This window comes from Empidonax traillii, unplaced genomic scaffold (assembly GCF_003031625.1).
Source record: "Empidonax traillii isolate 1590-97213 ecotype Southwest subspecies unplaced genomic scaffold, ASM303162v1 scaffold713:size524338, whole genome shotgun sequence".
In the NCBI taxonomy this organism is placed as follows: domain Eukaryota; kingdom Metazoa; phylum Chordata; class Aves; order Passeriformes; family Tyrannidae; genus Empidonax; species Empidonax traillii.
Genome location: NW_020955906.1, coordinates 97,356 through 114,343, shown reverse-complemented (window position 1 = coordinate 114,343; position 16,988 = coordinate 97,356). Strand labels below are relative to the sequence as shown.

Below are 16,988 nucleotides of genomic sequence, written 5' to 3'. Positions count from 1 at the left end.
ATAAGCTTTTGTTCCTTTCAATTAACAGTGGTGCTGGACTTTCTGAGACAACCACTCAAAGGCCTTATTTATGCCCGAAATTTCACGCCAGCACTGCCTACACAGCATTATGTAGTACGGTACGAAGCCAAAGTTCACTAGTCTTGAGTGTAAGGCATAGCTTCAGTCTCACATGTTTGTGCATATAAGTACTTCTAGGTTTGCAAATCCGCAGGGAATGCCTCAGCTTCCTGTGAGGGAAAAGCTGCCCCCGTGCCCGGGCTGCCAGAGGTGCCGTGGGGCGGGCGGTGTCTCGCCCTGCAGCGGGGTAGCCGCTCGGCCTCTGCGCCGCCGTCGAGGGCTGCGAGAGCTGCCCCTCAGCCACCTACATCTGCCCGCCCGAGAACGGGAAAGGGTAAGTTACTCAGGGAGGGAGAAGAGGTCGGGCGGCGGGGGACGAGGACCAGCCGGAGGGATCCCGCTGCCAGCCGGACAGCGGCTCCTGTCACGGCAGCGGCTGAGCCTCCAGGCTGAGCCTCCCACAGGAGCCCGCCCTGCCTGCGCGGCCGGGGAGGGAGGGCGGGAGGCGGGTGGAGGAGACACCCCCCGCCTTTATCGCTCACACAGCACCGGGGTGTGCTGGCTCTCGGCGCCGCCGCCGCAGAACAGCCTTCTCAGGGGGCAGCGACTATCGGGAACCCTCCTTATCCTGCCCCAGCAGCTCTGCCCCGCGCACGGCGCCCCGGCGCTGCAGCCCGACCCCGCCTCCCCAGGGCTCGATTCCGCGCTCTCGGTTCTTCTCCCCGCCGCGGCGCCCGACTTGGTTCAGCCCGGGGCAGGCGCTAGGAATAAGCCCTGTCCCCTTTGAAGAGCCTCGGTTCAGGATCGCCTCCTCCCTCCCACCGCCGCTGCGCACTGCTCGGTGCCGACTGGGCCCTCCCGCCCGGGCGGCGGTGGCTCCAGCTCCAGCTCCACAAGTTCCTGCTGCCCGTGCCCGGGGCGCGCGCACGAGGCTTGCTCGGCCGTCGGGGGCGCCCGGCAGGAGCGGCGAGAGGAACAGCAGGAGCGGCGGGAGCAGCAGCAGCAGCAGAAGCAGCACCAGGAGGGGCGGCGGCAGGAGGAGGGCTGTTGTGCAGGAGCCGCCGATGCCGCTGTGAGATGGCATCATTCTGCGCGGCGGCGGCGGCGGAACGCGGCGCGGAGGGGTGAGGAGCCGCCGCGGCGGCGAGGAGGAGGCGACGAAGAAGAAGAAAAAGGTGGGAGGAAGGAGAAGGAGGCGGCAGCAGCTGTGAGGCTGCGAGCCACGGTAAGAGAACAAAACCGGCTGTGCCGCAGCCGCTTCGGCTTGTGGTCTGGTCCGGGAGAAACGCGGGTGCCATTCTCGCCGCTCCTCGCCGCCGTTCGGCCGTGGGGGAGCGGGGGCGGCAAGGGCAGGGGGGTGGGCGCTGGACGGGTGCGAGCTACCCCTGTCACCGAGGGGCGGGGAGGAGGGGAATGGGCGTGGGGGCTAAAATGGCGAAGGGAGCTCTACTGAGGTCTTGGTCTCTCTTTTCCGGCAGTTCAACTCGTCGCACCCCTCCGGCTCTGCTGGCGGGGGCGGCGGCTGTTGCTTCTCCCTTCCCGATGCCCCATATGGTGCCCAGAGGATTGCTGTGTTTCCCTGTCGTCTCCCACCCTGGCTCGAGTCTGGACAGGGCTCAGGGCCTCTGGGCCCGCACCTGGCAATGGGAGGGAGGGTCGGGGCTGTGTTGAGCCTGTGGAGGTGTGGAGCGGGGGAAAAGAGAGGGGGAGTGTCGCCGGTGTCCGGTATCAGGCGAATAACCTTGTTTATTCCTGTCTACGGCCTTTGCGAGGGTGACTGAGGGCTGAGTCCTGACCTGTGTCAACGCTGAGTGGATTGCGAGAGGCTTTAGTGGCCGGGAGTCAGTGAGGCAGTTCCACGGCCGGCCCTCGCTGGCTTATCTGCGGGGTGAAAACAGGAGAAGGATATTGTTTCAGTTCACCTTCCTTTGGTGAAGCCGGGAAGGGAGGAGGTGAAGAGCCGTTTCCCCTCTCCAGTGCACTGCTGTCACTGCTCACGGTGCCAAAGTGTGCCTCGGCTCAGAGGCAGAGGGCACGGCGGGGTGCAAAGTTGTTTTGGGCACCGCTCAGGTTATAGGTGTCTGCTTGTCTCTCTGGGCCCTCATGATGTGTGTTTGGGCTGAGCAGACTGTGTGAATTCAAGACCTCAAAAGACCTGTTTGTGTCATTTATCTTTGTTTACATTGTTGCAAAATGTTACAACTCAGTCCAACTGTTTATTTACTTGATTTTATTTGTAGTTGTCTTATTTTTGGAACGATACCAGTTCTCATCCCAGTTTAAGTAGGAGCTCTGCTTCCAGATCTATAAAGGTTTAAACTACATATCAAAGAAAGAAAAGGACTTGACACCATCTCATCATTTTAATGGGAGCTCTTTGATGTTTGGGTGAAACAGTAAAAAGAGGTATTCGTATTTCAGTCATATTTTCACAGGGCACCTGTGTCATATAATAAGTCATCAGGATATTGTGCATTGAAAACACTCAGGTTATGCAAGTTTACCGGCTTACTAGGTGATGCAGTCACCACTGCAGGTAGCTGGGTTATATAGGATCATAGATGTGAAAGACAGTATGGCCTTTATACTAATGAGTCCCCTTAAAACTGGTATTCTGTTTTAATCCCTTTGTGGTATAGAAACAAACTGATTATTATTGTCTGTGATAATGCTTTACTAACTTGGACTCGTTGTTTATTTTTTTTTAAATTGTGTAAATTGCCTTATGTGAATCTGTGCTAATCCAGGTATAAACTGAATTATTGTTTCTTGTTGATTTTAGTACTAATAAAGATTAAAGAAATTTGGCATAGAGAAAACATCTAAAGGGTTTTTTATCATTCTGAGAAAAATTTTAGAGCTGCAAAAGCACCATTTATCTGGACTCTTGACAAAGATACTTTCAAATGGGGCAACTAGACATACTTTCAGTTGATGTTGCTTGTGAAACTGTGGGTTTAGAATCCCTTTGTTACCTCTTCAATATGTATTTTGAGCTGTATTTTAAAGTGCTTCTAGGTTCAGCAACTTAATACTATCAGTAGACTTTCCCCAATGATACTGTAGAACTATTCCCGTAAACTCACCATTATAATTGCAAAGAGCAGTTTTAGGTACCTGGGACTGATTTAATCTCTCAGCATGGGACATTTCATTACAAAGGGAATATGGATTATTTTTGTTGGAAAAGTAGTTTACATTTGTTGCTAAACATCAGTGAAAAAAAAAACATTTTAAGTCAGCCAGTGTGGTTTTTTAAAGTGTTGTCAATAGAGTTTAAGTGATCACCTGTCTTGAAGTGTTTCTTAAATCACAGGAGTACTGATTGAGTTCAGAGGCAACCCCTTTTCCTGAGACTGTGAAAGCCTTGGAAGAAGGAGAAATGATTGCTGGTTTTATTGCTTTTCTTTTTTCCTTCTTATCTTTCCATATGAAGTTGGAAATTTTGATAAGTTGGAATTTTTACTCACTTCCCTGTTGTTTCTCATAAAAGAATGTGTGTGGAAAGACATTTCTCCTGGGTTTTGGACACAAAGAAGAATCAGGGATAAAGATCTGTGACAGGAAGTTGGTATTGCATTCAGTTTCCTCATGCTTCAGTATTCCTATGCCATTAAAACAGTAGATTTGAAAACTAAGGTGCCATAATCAAAAAATCATGGCCTGAGCCATGTTTATTAATTGGAAATAACTACTCTTTATGCACTTAGAACAAAGTCTTTGTTAGCTTAACACCCCCCCCCCCAAACCTAAATCCTCTCCCCCCACAAAAAAGCCCAAGTTCATTTTAAAATTGGGTTATAGGCATGGTGAGGTAATGGATGGAGTAATAAACAAAAAGAAGTGCTAGCTGCAAACTGTACTTAAGTGATTCTTTTAAGTTACTCTTTTTTCATAAAGGCCAAAGAGAAGGAGTGAAGCTATTGATAAAAATGTTGTATCTTTTAAGCTAGGTTAGTACTGCACTTGCCTGCTTCTGCACAGGGTAACATTCACCTGCAATTTCATAGCAACTCAAAATCTGAAAAGCTGTTCCAACGTGCCTTTCTGTATGAAAGTGTGTAAACTGGGGCAGGCTCCCAGTGTTGTATTAACCAAAATCCTGTCCTTATGAAACTTTTAAACCAGAACTGCTGAACTCTTCCTTTGAATTCTGAGCTAAGCGATGCTTAGTGACATTCCTTCATATTGCTTTGGTCTATGTCCAAATGCAGAGGGTAGGAGCTGTTTACATCTGGATCCTTCTTTAAAAGTTTGTTGTCACTGCATCAGTAGCCAATTTCTCTTTGTTCGTTCAGATTTATCGTAATCTGCTGATGTTTTCCTGTGGTGACAAAGTGTGAGGACCATTGGAACTATCAGAGGTCTCACCTCTGTTTTCTTGAAGGAACATAACATGGCTGGAGAGAGAAACCTCTTCTTTCCCATCAGAAGGAGTTGGGAGTGTCTAGAAGAGGCATTCCAAAGGCTAATAGAAAAGAGCAGGTCCTAGAGTGGTGCACTTGTTTATTTTTTTTCCCCTGTAGAACAGTGACATTGCATGGCTTTCGTGAAAATTTACTCCAATACTTTTTAAGGGGGAGTAAGAAGGAGTTATTGTTTTTAATTGCTTTCTGTAAGTGAAAAGTTCTAATTCCTCCCACCTGGGATATGTATCTGCTGTGTTTGAGGACCTGCTGGTTTAACCAGAGGCACATTTAAGTTTAGCTCCATTTCGCAAGTGTGGTGTTGCTTTACAGAGGAACACTGGAGATTCCAGGGAAGTGATCACCTGTCAGAGTGGCTATAATATGTCAGAATTATTTACAGGGTGCTAGATTTTTTACTTTAAATTTCTTAGCATTGCAGGGTATCTCAGAGAAACCTTTAGGTTTCTGTTATATGTAGGACTTAGTAACTATTACACATATAATGTGAAGAAATTAATCATTGCAGGTTAACATGACTGTATTGCTCTAGGACCATATGTATGGCAAAGAAACAATATTTTTTTTAAATTCCCTCTTCCCTTAGTCAATGTTTAGGTTTGTGTAAATTCTTAATTTAATATAATGTACAGTTTGATAATTCAGTATTGCCAAAAAAAAAGCATTTTCAAAATCCTGTTAAATGAGAATATGGCTTTGGATTTCATCTATAAATTCTACTGATTTTGAAAAATCAACTGAAATTATCTGTGCTGGTTGTGTTACTGTGTAAGGGCTTTTGACTAAAATAAAGTCTTCAATAAAAATTGGAGTGAAGCATGTATTTAACAAAGCAGATTAAATTATTAGGCTTTTATTAATCACCATTTTTTTTTTGTATATGTCAGAGATGCTTATGTTCTGCTTTAAAAGGCTAGGGCCTGAGCATACTTAAATACAACCAGTTTAAAACCTGAAGACTTCTTAACATCAATGAGGATGTTAACTTGGAGTGATGTAACTAGTACAGCCAATAGTCTTTTTTTTGTAGTGAAATTCAGCCACTGATGTCTAATAAATGAAATTTTTCATTGACCCAAATCACTTTGAAGTAATTTTTTTCAAATATAATTATCTATTTATGAAAACATGGTAGGACTGTCTCTTGATTTGTCTTATATGTAAATGGCATTGGGAATACAAATGCATGTTAGTAACTGACCTTCTCAAGTAGTTAAAATGGCACAAAATTATTCCCAAGTACTTTTATTCCATTAGGATTTTAGACTTTTTGTGCAGAAAATCATTGTGGAAATGGAAGAAAACAATATAAAAACCAATGAGAAGAGAAAGTCACATTTTGAAGATAAACAAAATAATTCTGTTTTATGCATTTGAGGATCTTTGCCTTGCAGCCTGAAGTGGGCAGAGGAGAGCTCGTCTGTGCTACTGTGAGCATAGACGGAAGTATACAGAGGATATTCTGTGCACATTTCTGGTTACTGGGGCTTCTAACCCAGATTTTTTGCTATAAGCTTCTAAATGGAGCAGGAGATTAGCAGGAGAGGCCTTTAAAAAAAGAAGCAACTAAAAAAGTTTTATCTATTCCTCATATGAGTGGGTGAAAAACATGAGAGAATTTGGGTTGTATGTGCATTTCAAGGTAGCCAGCGATTTCTCAGTATAAATCTAATCAAAGGAGCTGTAGTTTTACAGAAGGGTAAAGTAAAAAAGGAAAGATCAAGTTGATAATCTGTAAAATTGCACAATATTTTTGGGCATTAGAACTGAAAAAAATAACACATCTTCAGTTTTGAAACACAGTGCTCTGCTAGTTCTTGAGAAATTCAGGTTGGGTTTTTTTTGTTTGTAAGGATGAACTAAAACTGCTGAACAGATCATAATACATTAGTCTTAAAAGATGACCTTCTTTTTACTAACTGGTATACTGAAATTAGCTTTCTTGTATTTCCTAGCATCCACAGTGACATAAGAGTATCTGTTTGTAACAATCTAAAAGCAAAATAAAATATATACGAGGAAAGCTTAATGGAAGATGAAGAGTAATAGCATTGCCAAACTTCCCTTTTCCCCTTGGGTTAGAAGCGTGGCAGCTGCTTTTTCTTAAATTTCAGTTCCCTTTATTCCTCCATTCTTGGCATAATTTATTTCCACTTCCAGCTATCTTCTTGCACTGTTATCTTTTTTAAAAATGATCACTGTCTTACTGTAGTAGCTGGAAAGATTTTGGGCTTTAAAAAAAAAAAAAAAGAAAGGAAAAAAAGAAGTATATTTTGACTTGTGTATGTCAGTTATAAGGACACGAAAAGTTCAGTTAGTATTAAAAATCTGATGGAAGACTGATGTCTGTGTGTTACTTTAAAATAAAATAAATCCATGGTTGAATGTCTTGTGAGAGGTTGTTGGCAAAATGTGTTGTCATGGGATGGTGAGTTAAACCGCATTGTTAAAGGAACAGCTATGCAGAAGAAAACTAGTTGGAATCTTGATTTGTAATGTGACAAAAAGTCTGCTGCTAATGATCTGGCAAAAGCTGTAGGTAGTGAAATTATTTACTGAGTAATGGAAGCTGAACTTTCGGAGGGAAATAACAGTGGGTAGTTTAATATTTGGTGGTAGGTACATTTTTTGTGTTAACATAGGAGACAATGTGTGTTGGAAGGAGTAGCTACAACCATTCTTAAAAATGAGGTGTAAATAGTTATGAATTGTATTCTGAAAATGTCCCATCAGAAATGGAATAAAAAACTGAATATTGGAATGTGTTCAGAATATAACATATACTAGCTTGTGTAATTTTTTTACATTACTTACACAAGCGTATTTGAAAATGTTACTATTTTATGGCAAATGGTTCTGGGGATCTCCTAGCTTCAGCTCTTTGGACTGTTTGGTTTCTCTATTGTTTGTATTCAATTTTTGGTTAGGAAAAAATAACTAATTGAGGAGAAAACTCAATAGTACTGCTCCTGTGCAAAATGAAAAATATTGTTAATTTTTACATTAAGAAAAAGTGAAGGAGGAGAAGCCTTTAGTGGAGGCCCACAGAACCTTGAATAGGAGTGAAGTTGAGCCTATGCTTTTAACTCTGTGTCGTACAACTAAGCAAGGAAATGTTAGAGCACACTTTGAAAAATTGAGGAAAGTAGTCTATCAAGGAGTAATTATTACACAATTCAATTGAGATTGGCTGATATATGATTCAAAAGAAAGAAAAGATTGTTATACAGACAAGGAGAAAATCCGTTGCTAAGTAGTAGGGATATTAATAAAAAAGATCATACAGATTGTACTTCAGAGCATAAACTTAAGTGCATTTTTAAATACTTTTTATGTGCAAGTTATTCTGGACTGCCCCTTTCTTTGTTAGTTTTTTCTTAAATGATTATATATATATACACATATATATATTTTGTAATATAACTGTGAGGGACAGCTTGCTTTCAGAGACGGTTGCTGTTCTTGTCTGCTCTGTATAAATCTGTTATGCTGGTTGCTTGAGTCTCAAAACTTTTAAAACCATAAGAAATTAAAATTAGATTGAATAAATCTGTATTAGCCAAGACATATACTTTTTGGCTTATTTTCCTGCATATTTGAAAATTTTGTATTCCAATCTCTCCCTGTTAACAGAGGGGAAGTAAGAACATTTTTCCAGATGTTTATTGACACCTCACAGCTTAAAAAGTGGTGGTTTCAAAAGTTGATGCAGAAGATGCAGAAATAGAATAAAGAATAAAACAGGCAACATCATCATGCCACTGTCTATATCCACAGTGCATTCCTAGCTTGAGTGAATGCTTTGTGCATTTCTTAATCTTTTCCATATTCTACCCTGTCTCCAAAGCCGTAGAGTATAACTGGAGAAGGTACAGAAAGGACAGCAAGGATGACAGATTCATATAGAAGAAGACTTAGAGAATGACTAAGGGTTTTTAATGCTCTTCAGGCTGTAAGACCTGTATGTTGACCATATCATGCAAGTGTATGTTTTGTGGGTAAAGGCCAAGGAAGTGCTTTTCCCTTGCTTGTCTTTCCTCTGTCTCTAATATCTACCCTCAAAATCAACATGAATAAGGGAATAATTTTGAAAACTAACATCCTTCAGTGGGGAATTGGATGGTCTTTTCTGTGCACTTTTTGTGTTCACCTGGTTTCTAGTCAGTGTTGCTATCAAGAATAAATTGTTAATAATTTTAAATTATATAGCTTAGACTTAAGCTTTTCACTAGAAAGGATACTGACCCTTGTGAGATTATGTTTTCTTATAACCCACTGCTTCTTTTATAATGTTGTGTTAAACTTAATATGCAATGTATTACTTTGGTCCAATATTGGCCCTTGAGAAATCAAGCTTTGGATCCTTCTGGTAAGACTTGTGTTTTATTAATGTTCATGTTCTCAACTTGTCATTTTTATATAGTTAATTTTGGAATCAGATAAACTCAGATTAGAATTGCATTGGAAAATAATTAGCACAAGCCAGCAACTCTGTTTTAAGAAAGGAGGATCATTTAACCACTGGAGCCTTAGGAAGGATCAAGCTGAATTTCCTAGCACTGTAGAGACTGAAGGGCTATTTTTGAAAAAATAAGTGACAATGCTTGGGTGAGTGCTCTCAGGTAGTAATTGGTAAGATTAGTGCAGTCTGTGATTGGAAGTAGGACAGACATGTTTTAGTGTTTTAACACTGCTGAGATTGACAACTGGAAAGAGCCTTGCATAGCACTTTTAAAAAATCAGATATTCAGAGAAAACAGAGTGAGAACATGCAGTGAATTCTACTTACACCTCTTTGAGCTATTTTTTGAGATAAAGTTACTGGTGAGAGGTGGATCACATCAAATGTCTTGCTGACAAAAAGTGTGCAAAGACCCTTTCTTCCACTTTATCTCATAACTGAGTAGGTTTCTCTTCCCCTCTTTGAATTGCTGTCTCTTACTGACTTACCAAAACAATGGGGAGGCTGGGAGACTATTTTGAAGGGCAGGATTAATGTATTTCCCATTAATGGTATTCCTTAGTGATGGTTTCTTCATATTCCCATAAAAACAAGGGGGATGAGTGCTGTAAAACTAACAGCAGCACTCTTGGTTAACATCTTAGTTGTTTTATGTTTGCTAATTTTGCTGTGGCTGCAGTAGAGATGTGCTCACACTAGTCGAGGCTGTGGTAACTAATAAGGTGGTGGTGACAGCACGAATTCCTGTGAGTGGATTTTATAAGCTATCTGAGCACTCTTGGTATGTGCTCAGGCTGTCTGCCTGCTCTGAAGCTCACACTTCTCCATTTTCCATTTTGTTATAATATGTTACCTATAGAGCTGAATTTAATATGGAGCTACAATATGTAACTAGGGAAAAACTTTCTCATTTTTGCGCTGTAGATACACTAAAATCTGCCCATATTATAACAATCTATCTTAATACATTTACTTTACGTTTCTCATGATGCAAGTCTGATGAACAGTAATTCATACCAAGCATTAGGATTATCTGTAACAGAAGACAACTCAGTGAGGCTGAAGACTCATGTAACTAGCATATAATATATTCCTGCAGATATGAGGATTATTCAGCTAGATATTAGAATTAAGGAGAAAATATTCTTCCCTGATATCTTGACATGTATGTTGAACTGCTGGCCTTTGACTACCATTGTTCTGCTCCAGAATTGTTTATACCATTTGTTTCACACACTGTGTGTGTGATCTTATCTGTAATACACGAAGGAGGCATTAGGATATTTTTCATTATTTGATATTGTGGTAGGACCTAGGATCATCACTGTGATTAAGATTCACAAGAAAAGCGTACCCTAAATATTTTGCAGTAAGTTACTCTGTGAGCAGTGGAACTAGGCTCCATACAGATTTTTCTTACGATTACAATTTTCTTCTTCATCTGCTGTTCTAGACCTTTCTTACTTGTAGTAAAAAAGTGACTCTGCACCACTCCAGCTCAGACTGATTCAGAGTGGTCTGTGGTGATTGTGTAGCCTTTGAGTGAGGCAGCTTAGATAGCCTGAGCTCATGATGCAGCCCTTTGCTCAGCAAGCGTATGAAATTGTGTCTCTTTCCTTTGCTGCACTACTGAGTTTTGTGAAACTCATGGGAACTTAGTGTATCAGAGGATATTACTTCTCAGTTTAACTGAGTCTTATGGTGAACAAATTCACTTAGAGGAATGGAGATGAAAGGAAGAGGGGTAAGAGGCAGGTGGACAGTATGAGTCATGCATGTGATGTTTACTTGGGAAAAAAAAGCTAAAAAGGGACTTGCTAGTCCAAGTATAAGGCAGAACAGAACAGGCAGATGTGTGCAGTGCAATCATAGTCTGTCATTTGTTTGGACCTCTTGCATAACACCTTGAAATACATTTCTTTGGAAACCTCTGTAACGGTACTATATTTTTTCTTAGACCCTACTATGAGAATAGCAATTTGTTGTAGATAATGCATGGATCAATACTGGGGCATTTGTAGCAATGGTCAGTGAATGTGATTGAAAAATACAGAAAATGAAATAGTTTTGTATGCAGCTTGTTTTCCATATCAGTATGAGCAGACAAAGATTTATTTCCTGAGGTGGAGGAATGGGAAATGCATATAGATTGGCTTAAGAAAGATAAATATGGAAATGTTTATATCAGACCTAGTGTGAAGAGTATTAGAATTTGTTGGAAGGAGGAATAGAGGGCATGACTTATGAGGAGCAGCTGAGGGTATTTGCTTTGTTCAACTTAAAGGAGACCGAGACGTGACTTCTTTGCTGTCTACAACTTCCTCATGAGGGTGAGCAGGTACAGAGGTGCTGATTTTCTTCTGGTGTCCAGTATAGAAGGTGAGGTTGGTTAATAAGGAAGTTTTTCACTGAATCATAGAATGGTTTATGTTGGAAAGGACCTCAAAAGGATGGCCAAGCCCTGGAACAAGCTCCCTAAGGAAGTGGTCATGGCCTCAGGCTATCAGTCTGCAAGAACAGAATAGTGTAATACATTTCAATTGGAAGGGACTTAAAATGATCATTTTGTCCAACTGCCTGAGCAGTTCAGGGCTGACCTCAAGTTAAAGCATGTTTTTAAGGACATTTTCCAGATGCTTCTTAAACACTGAAAGGGTTGGGGCATCAACCACCTCTCTAGGAAACCTGTTTCAGTGTTTGACCACCTTCTCAGTAAAGAAGTACTTCCTAATATCTTAATGAACCTCCCCTGATGCAATGCTGAACCATTCCTGCATGTCCTATCACTGCATACCCTGAGAAGAAATTAGCATCTCCCTCCCCAATTTCCAGTCAGCAAACTTGCTAATGGTGCATTCAACTCCAGCATCCAGATCATTGATAAAAATGATGAACAGGACTGCCCTGGGATTGAGCTTTGAGGAACACCACTCAGACAGGTCACCAGCCGCATGTAGTCCCATTCAATACAACCCTTTGTCTTTGAGCTCTGCCCTTCACCCAGCGTATCATGAACCTCATTCCACAGTTGGACACTTTGTCCAGAAGAATGCTATTAGGGAGAGCATGAAAAGCCTTGCTGAAATCCAGAGAACTACATTTGCTGCCTTCCTGTCACTGATGAGGTGGGAGGCCTTATCGTAGAAGGATATAAAGTTAAAAAGGACTATTTCATGATCACTGCAGCCAAGACAGCCACTCAGCGTCACATTCCTTGTGAGTCCTTCTCTATTCACAAATAACCAGTCCAGGAGGACATCTTTCCTAGTTGGATCACTGAGTACTTGTGACAAGAAGTTATCTCCTACAGACTGCAAGAATTTCCAAGACTTGCTCATCATCACGGTGTTGTAGTGCTCCCAACTCCTTATCTCATAAGGACAAGGACTACAAATCTGGGAGTTTCCCCTAATCGTCTAGAGAATAATTCATCAGTGATTATATCTTCCACCTTGCCTGCCCTACCTATTCCTTCTGAACAGCCTGTAGCCTTTCATCCTGGCACTCCAGCTGTGGGATTCATTCCACCAAGTCTCACGAATACCAATGATATCACAACGCTCGGAACTGACCAATGCTTCCAGTTCAATGTTCAGACACATTGTTTAGTTTTTAAGTAGTCCTGGAGTCAGGAATTGGATGAGGTGATCCTCATGGGTGTCTTCCACCTCAGGATGTTTTGTGATTTAAGAGTAACAGTTTGCTTTCCAGTTCATTTCTCTGTAGGTCTGCTATAGTGTTGGCACCTTGGAACTTAGTAACAAAATATTTGCGATGTATCAGGGATGTTGAAGTATCTCTGGAGGAACTGTTACTTAACTGTCTGGAAGAGCTAATACCTTGCATTATTGTCAGGGCCTTATAAACCTTTGTGATGGTTGTGATGTGAGGCAGGAGAAGAGTGCTTAAGCTGAAATTCTGCTAATGTCAGAGCAGATCCTAAGGAAGCCTCTACTGTATCTATACCCACCAGTACGTGCTATGGGAAAAGATGGGAAATTAAATGCTTCTATATCCCTGACTGTTTTGACTGATCTGAAGATTCACTCTCAGAAGTGTGTTGATAAAAACATAAAGTATGAGGATATTCTCATAGCTTTCTTCTCCTTTGTTTAGTTGGAGTAGTAATTAACCATTTTGGGTCCTTTTCCAGTTCTCTCAGCCTCAAGTAATTCTGGGGTTTTTTAGGAGGAAGGGGTGGAACAAGAAAGGTAATGCTTGCAAGCTATTCCTGAGACACTGTCAGTTGAAGATGATCTCGGTAGTACTTTTGAGTTTAAACAAGAAGAAGAAGCAAAACATTCTGCTGACAGAAAATGATCTGGGAGTCCTGACGGGCATGAAGTTGAACACGGTGCAGCAATGTGCCCATGGGGACAATGATGGCAAATGGTGTCCTGGGCTGCACTACACAAGGAATCGCCATCACGTTTAGGAAGGTGATCCTTCCCTTTTATTCAGCACTAGTGGGGCCACACCCAGATCTCTGTGCAAAACAGACATGGACACGATGGATAGAGTTTAATGAAGGGCCATCAGGGTGATTAAGGCACTGGAGCACCTCTCCTTTGACTCAAAAGGAAGTTCCCAATATTCATTATTAGCATAGATGTGTCCTACAGTTATAACTGTTTTGAACAGTTCATATTACTGTCTTTTGAAGTTTTACAGATCTTCTTGTTTCTGTGTGTAATATTTATGAGTCAGATGGAATTCAATTGGTTTTATGGTTTTTTTTTTAACATATGTGTATTTTTTTAAACTCATCAATAACTAAGGAATTGAAGAAACTATTAGTAAAAAGTAAGTACTAAAGGGATCTGGAGGAATCTTATAACCTTGATAAGTAGCTAACTATTCTGTTAAATAGTTTCAAGTTGTTAGTTTTTGATTTTAATAAACTATCCCAGAATTTTTTTAAGTGGAGACCTGCATTTCAGTCCATCAGTATTTGTCTGACTCAAGTTTAGCAGTGGGTACCACAGAAAATGATTTGTTACTCAGCAGATGATGGTCTTTACTGCAATCCTGTCCTAAAACTACTGCCACTCTGTGTTTTCCTTGTGTGATGAGAAGTAAAATCAGTCCTCTTAGCAGTATTATTTTCAATGATCAGTGAAAAACAGATTTCCACTTCTCATATTTTCTAAGCTATTAAACAGTGACTTAAACTACTGTTTATAATACTTTCACAAAAGATACTTCACAGATATGGAGACAGTTCAGTACTACTCACTGCATCTTACAAATTTCCTGGCTAATTATTAAACTTACTCTATCCTTTATGGTTCTGAATACATTTTGTGCCATCTTTTGCCTTAAGTTTGAGCACAGGACTGTTTCTTAAGTTGTTTTCACTGGGATTCTTAAAGTTAATAATCTTTCATTTATTGAGCATAATGTCACAGAAGTTAGGATTTGTAATGTTGCAGATTCTTTAATTTCATGATGCATATTTTTAAGACATATTTAGAAAACCTGATGGCAAACTTGCATTTTACATGGTTCCAATCTTAAATATTTTTTATTTTGTAGCATATGGCTTTCATGTGTACTTCTGTGGTGGATAGTTAAAATATACAAGTATAAAATGCAAAGAGAAAAATATACATAGGACTGAAATTTAAAGGTGGTAAAGGTGAAAACAACAAAAAGCAAGGGATTAAAAAAAGAGATAAGTTTGAATTCGTGCACATAAAAAAGTCTGATTAGGAATCCGCTGCTTGTGTTGGAGCAAACACTAATACCAGAAGACACAGAACTTGGTTTAGTCTGTGAAAAAACCTAACATTTCAATGTCATATAAACAGGTCTATTAAGTTTAATTGAAAGAATCCAAGGCCTTCAGTGTAAAGGATCCAGATTAGAAAACAAAGGTTAGAACTGTTTCTATAGCTTGGACTTTGCCTTTCTTGCATATGTCTGGCAGGAGTCACACATTGGAGCGCTGCTTACTGGGTTTTGCCACTGGACTATTTTTTCTGTATATGCATAAGAGAGACAAAAAAATGCCTGCTGCTTAATGGTGCTTCATTACTCTGTAGTTCTTGTTCTATTAATTTCCTTAATTTCAATTAACTAAGAAATGTCAAGGTTTTTATTTGACATGAAAAAAAAAGAATTACTATTAGTAATTTAAGGTGGGACTTACTGCCTGCTTAACTGTTACAGTATATTAATTTACAATTAAATATAACTCTTTTAAAGCCCTTGCCAGTAAGAAGGATTGGTAATGTGAAATAATTAAAACAGTAGTATAACTAGATAGTGTTTTCCTTTTCTTAAAGTTTGTTCTTATTTTCAAACAATTTGGTTCCTTAAGAGTGAGTGTAACAGTTCATACCTGAAGGAATTCTGAGTGGCTGAAGCATGTCATAGTACCATTTTGCCACCTTTAGAGTATTTTAAATTCTGGCATTCTATTAAAAGGAATCAAACCAACAAATATTTTGATTAAATATGAAGATGTACGTGAATATAGCTTTTTTGGCTGATACCTTGGCCTGCATGATATCTCTTGTCTGTATCACTATTTCATCACACCTAAAACAAAATATATTCCTGTATTTGTTCAAAAGAGAATGGAACTGCAGACATTTTGAATTGACCTGTAGTAGTAGATCTTAAAAAGGAAGAGGACATCTGAAATGAAAGAGAGCAGGTGAAATTTTCACAAAGACGAATCAATTAATTTTGTCCTCAACATAAAGCAGAAAGTTCAGTGGTCCTCAGATGGCCATACTGGGGTTTGTGGGAAATATCTCTTACTGAAAAGCATTGTCTTTCCATTGCTTCTTAAAGTAGCAAGCAGGTTTGTGGCATTCAGGGAAATAAAACTTTTAAGTTCTTTATTTGACTATGTGTAAATATTACTGTAATTTTAGCTTTTGTTGATCAAAACCATTCATTTAGGAAGTCCTAATTTATTTTTTCTTTAATTTTTAGTGTTCCAGTAGGAAAGACAAGTTGTAGAAATGACTCTTTACTATCTTGCTCAATTTAATAAAGACCAGTATGTTTCTGGGTCCACAGACACTTCTCCAGATCTGAAACAGACCTGGTCTTTATTATGTGTATCCCGTTACTGAGATGAAACTTTCCCAATGGCAAAGAAAGATACTCTTGATTTCTTTTTAATGATATAGTTTCTGGTTCTCTCTGGAAGGAATACATTTTGTTGTTTTGTTTTGTTTTGTTTTAAAGCCCCAGTTAATTAGATATATATTTAATTCCCTCTAACAAAAGCATCGCCATTTTTATAGTGAGATAGACTTTCCATTATTGCATTGAATAAAACTTCTTGATTTGGGATATCTGAATTAAAACAAATCAGTTAAGAAATTTACCTGCATCTATGTTTGTTTGTGTTTTTTTTTCCATTTCTTTTCTTTCCTTTATTCTTATTTCGGCATCAAAAAACTTGCTTACAACCTTATACTCTTTGATTTTCATCAGTGTCATGACTCTCTTCCCCCTGCCCCAGCCTTGTTCCTTCAGTAGAAAAAGAGGTCCTGGAGGTAGGACCAGGAGTGTGAATGATTTCCTGAGCTCCCCAACACAGCAGAACAGTTGCCTTTTCCTGAAAGATGCTCACGCACAGTTACTTTGTCACCCTGTACTGCATGTTCCACCATGGCAGAGTTTCCCAAGAAAATCTCTCCTTGCTACGCCTCAGAAGATCAGAAGAGATATTCTGACCCCTACAGCCTCCTGCAATCACTGTTGACTTGTCCAAAACTGCAGCAGCATTGCAACAATTGGCCTTTTTACATCAATGAATTAAAGCACAGGATAAAACCAAAAATGGATGTTATTAAGTGATGGCAAAACTAGAAATAGAAAAATCAGAGGCCACATACTTGACTTTCTTCAGGTAGTTGTAGGGGTACTCCATGCTTTTTGAATAAATACTCTATTGATACTTTCCTGATTTGCAGATCTCCTCATTTGTAGTTAAACTGAAAAGCCATTCTGAGTAATTGCTTGTTTCTGCATATTTCACATTGTCACTATATTTTAACTGTTTTGTGTGATAGGAT

The 16,988-nt window shown here is 40.0% G+C and overlaps 1 protein-coding gene across 3 annotated transcripts in view; it reads left to right on the top strand.

The window, feature by feature from the left end:
- The first annotated feature begins 317 nt into the window (after positions 1-317).
- Positions 318-16,988, top strand: part of WWP1 (WW domain containing E3 ubiquitin protein ligase 1) — a 62,889-nt gene continuing 46,218 nt past the window's right edge. The window contains exon 1 of one of the 3 annotated variants that reach the window (XM_027900135.1): positions 318-394. The gene's annotated coding sequence lies outside the window, so the exon portion shown is untranslated. Of the gene's footprint in view, positions 395-957; positions 1,286-16,988 lie in introns of those variants that run through there. The other 2 variants (XM_027900136.1, XM_027900134.1) reach the window with 2 other exon arrangements.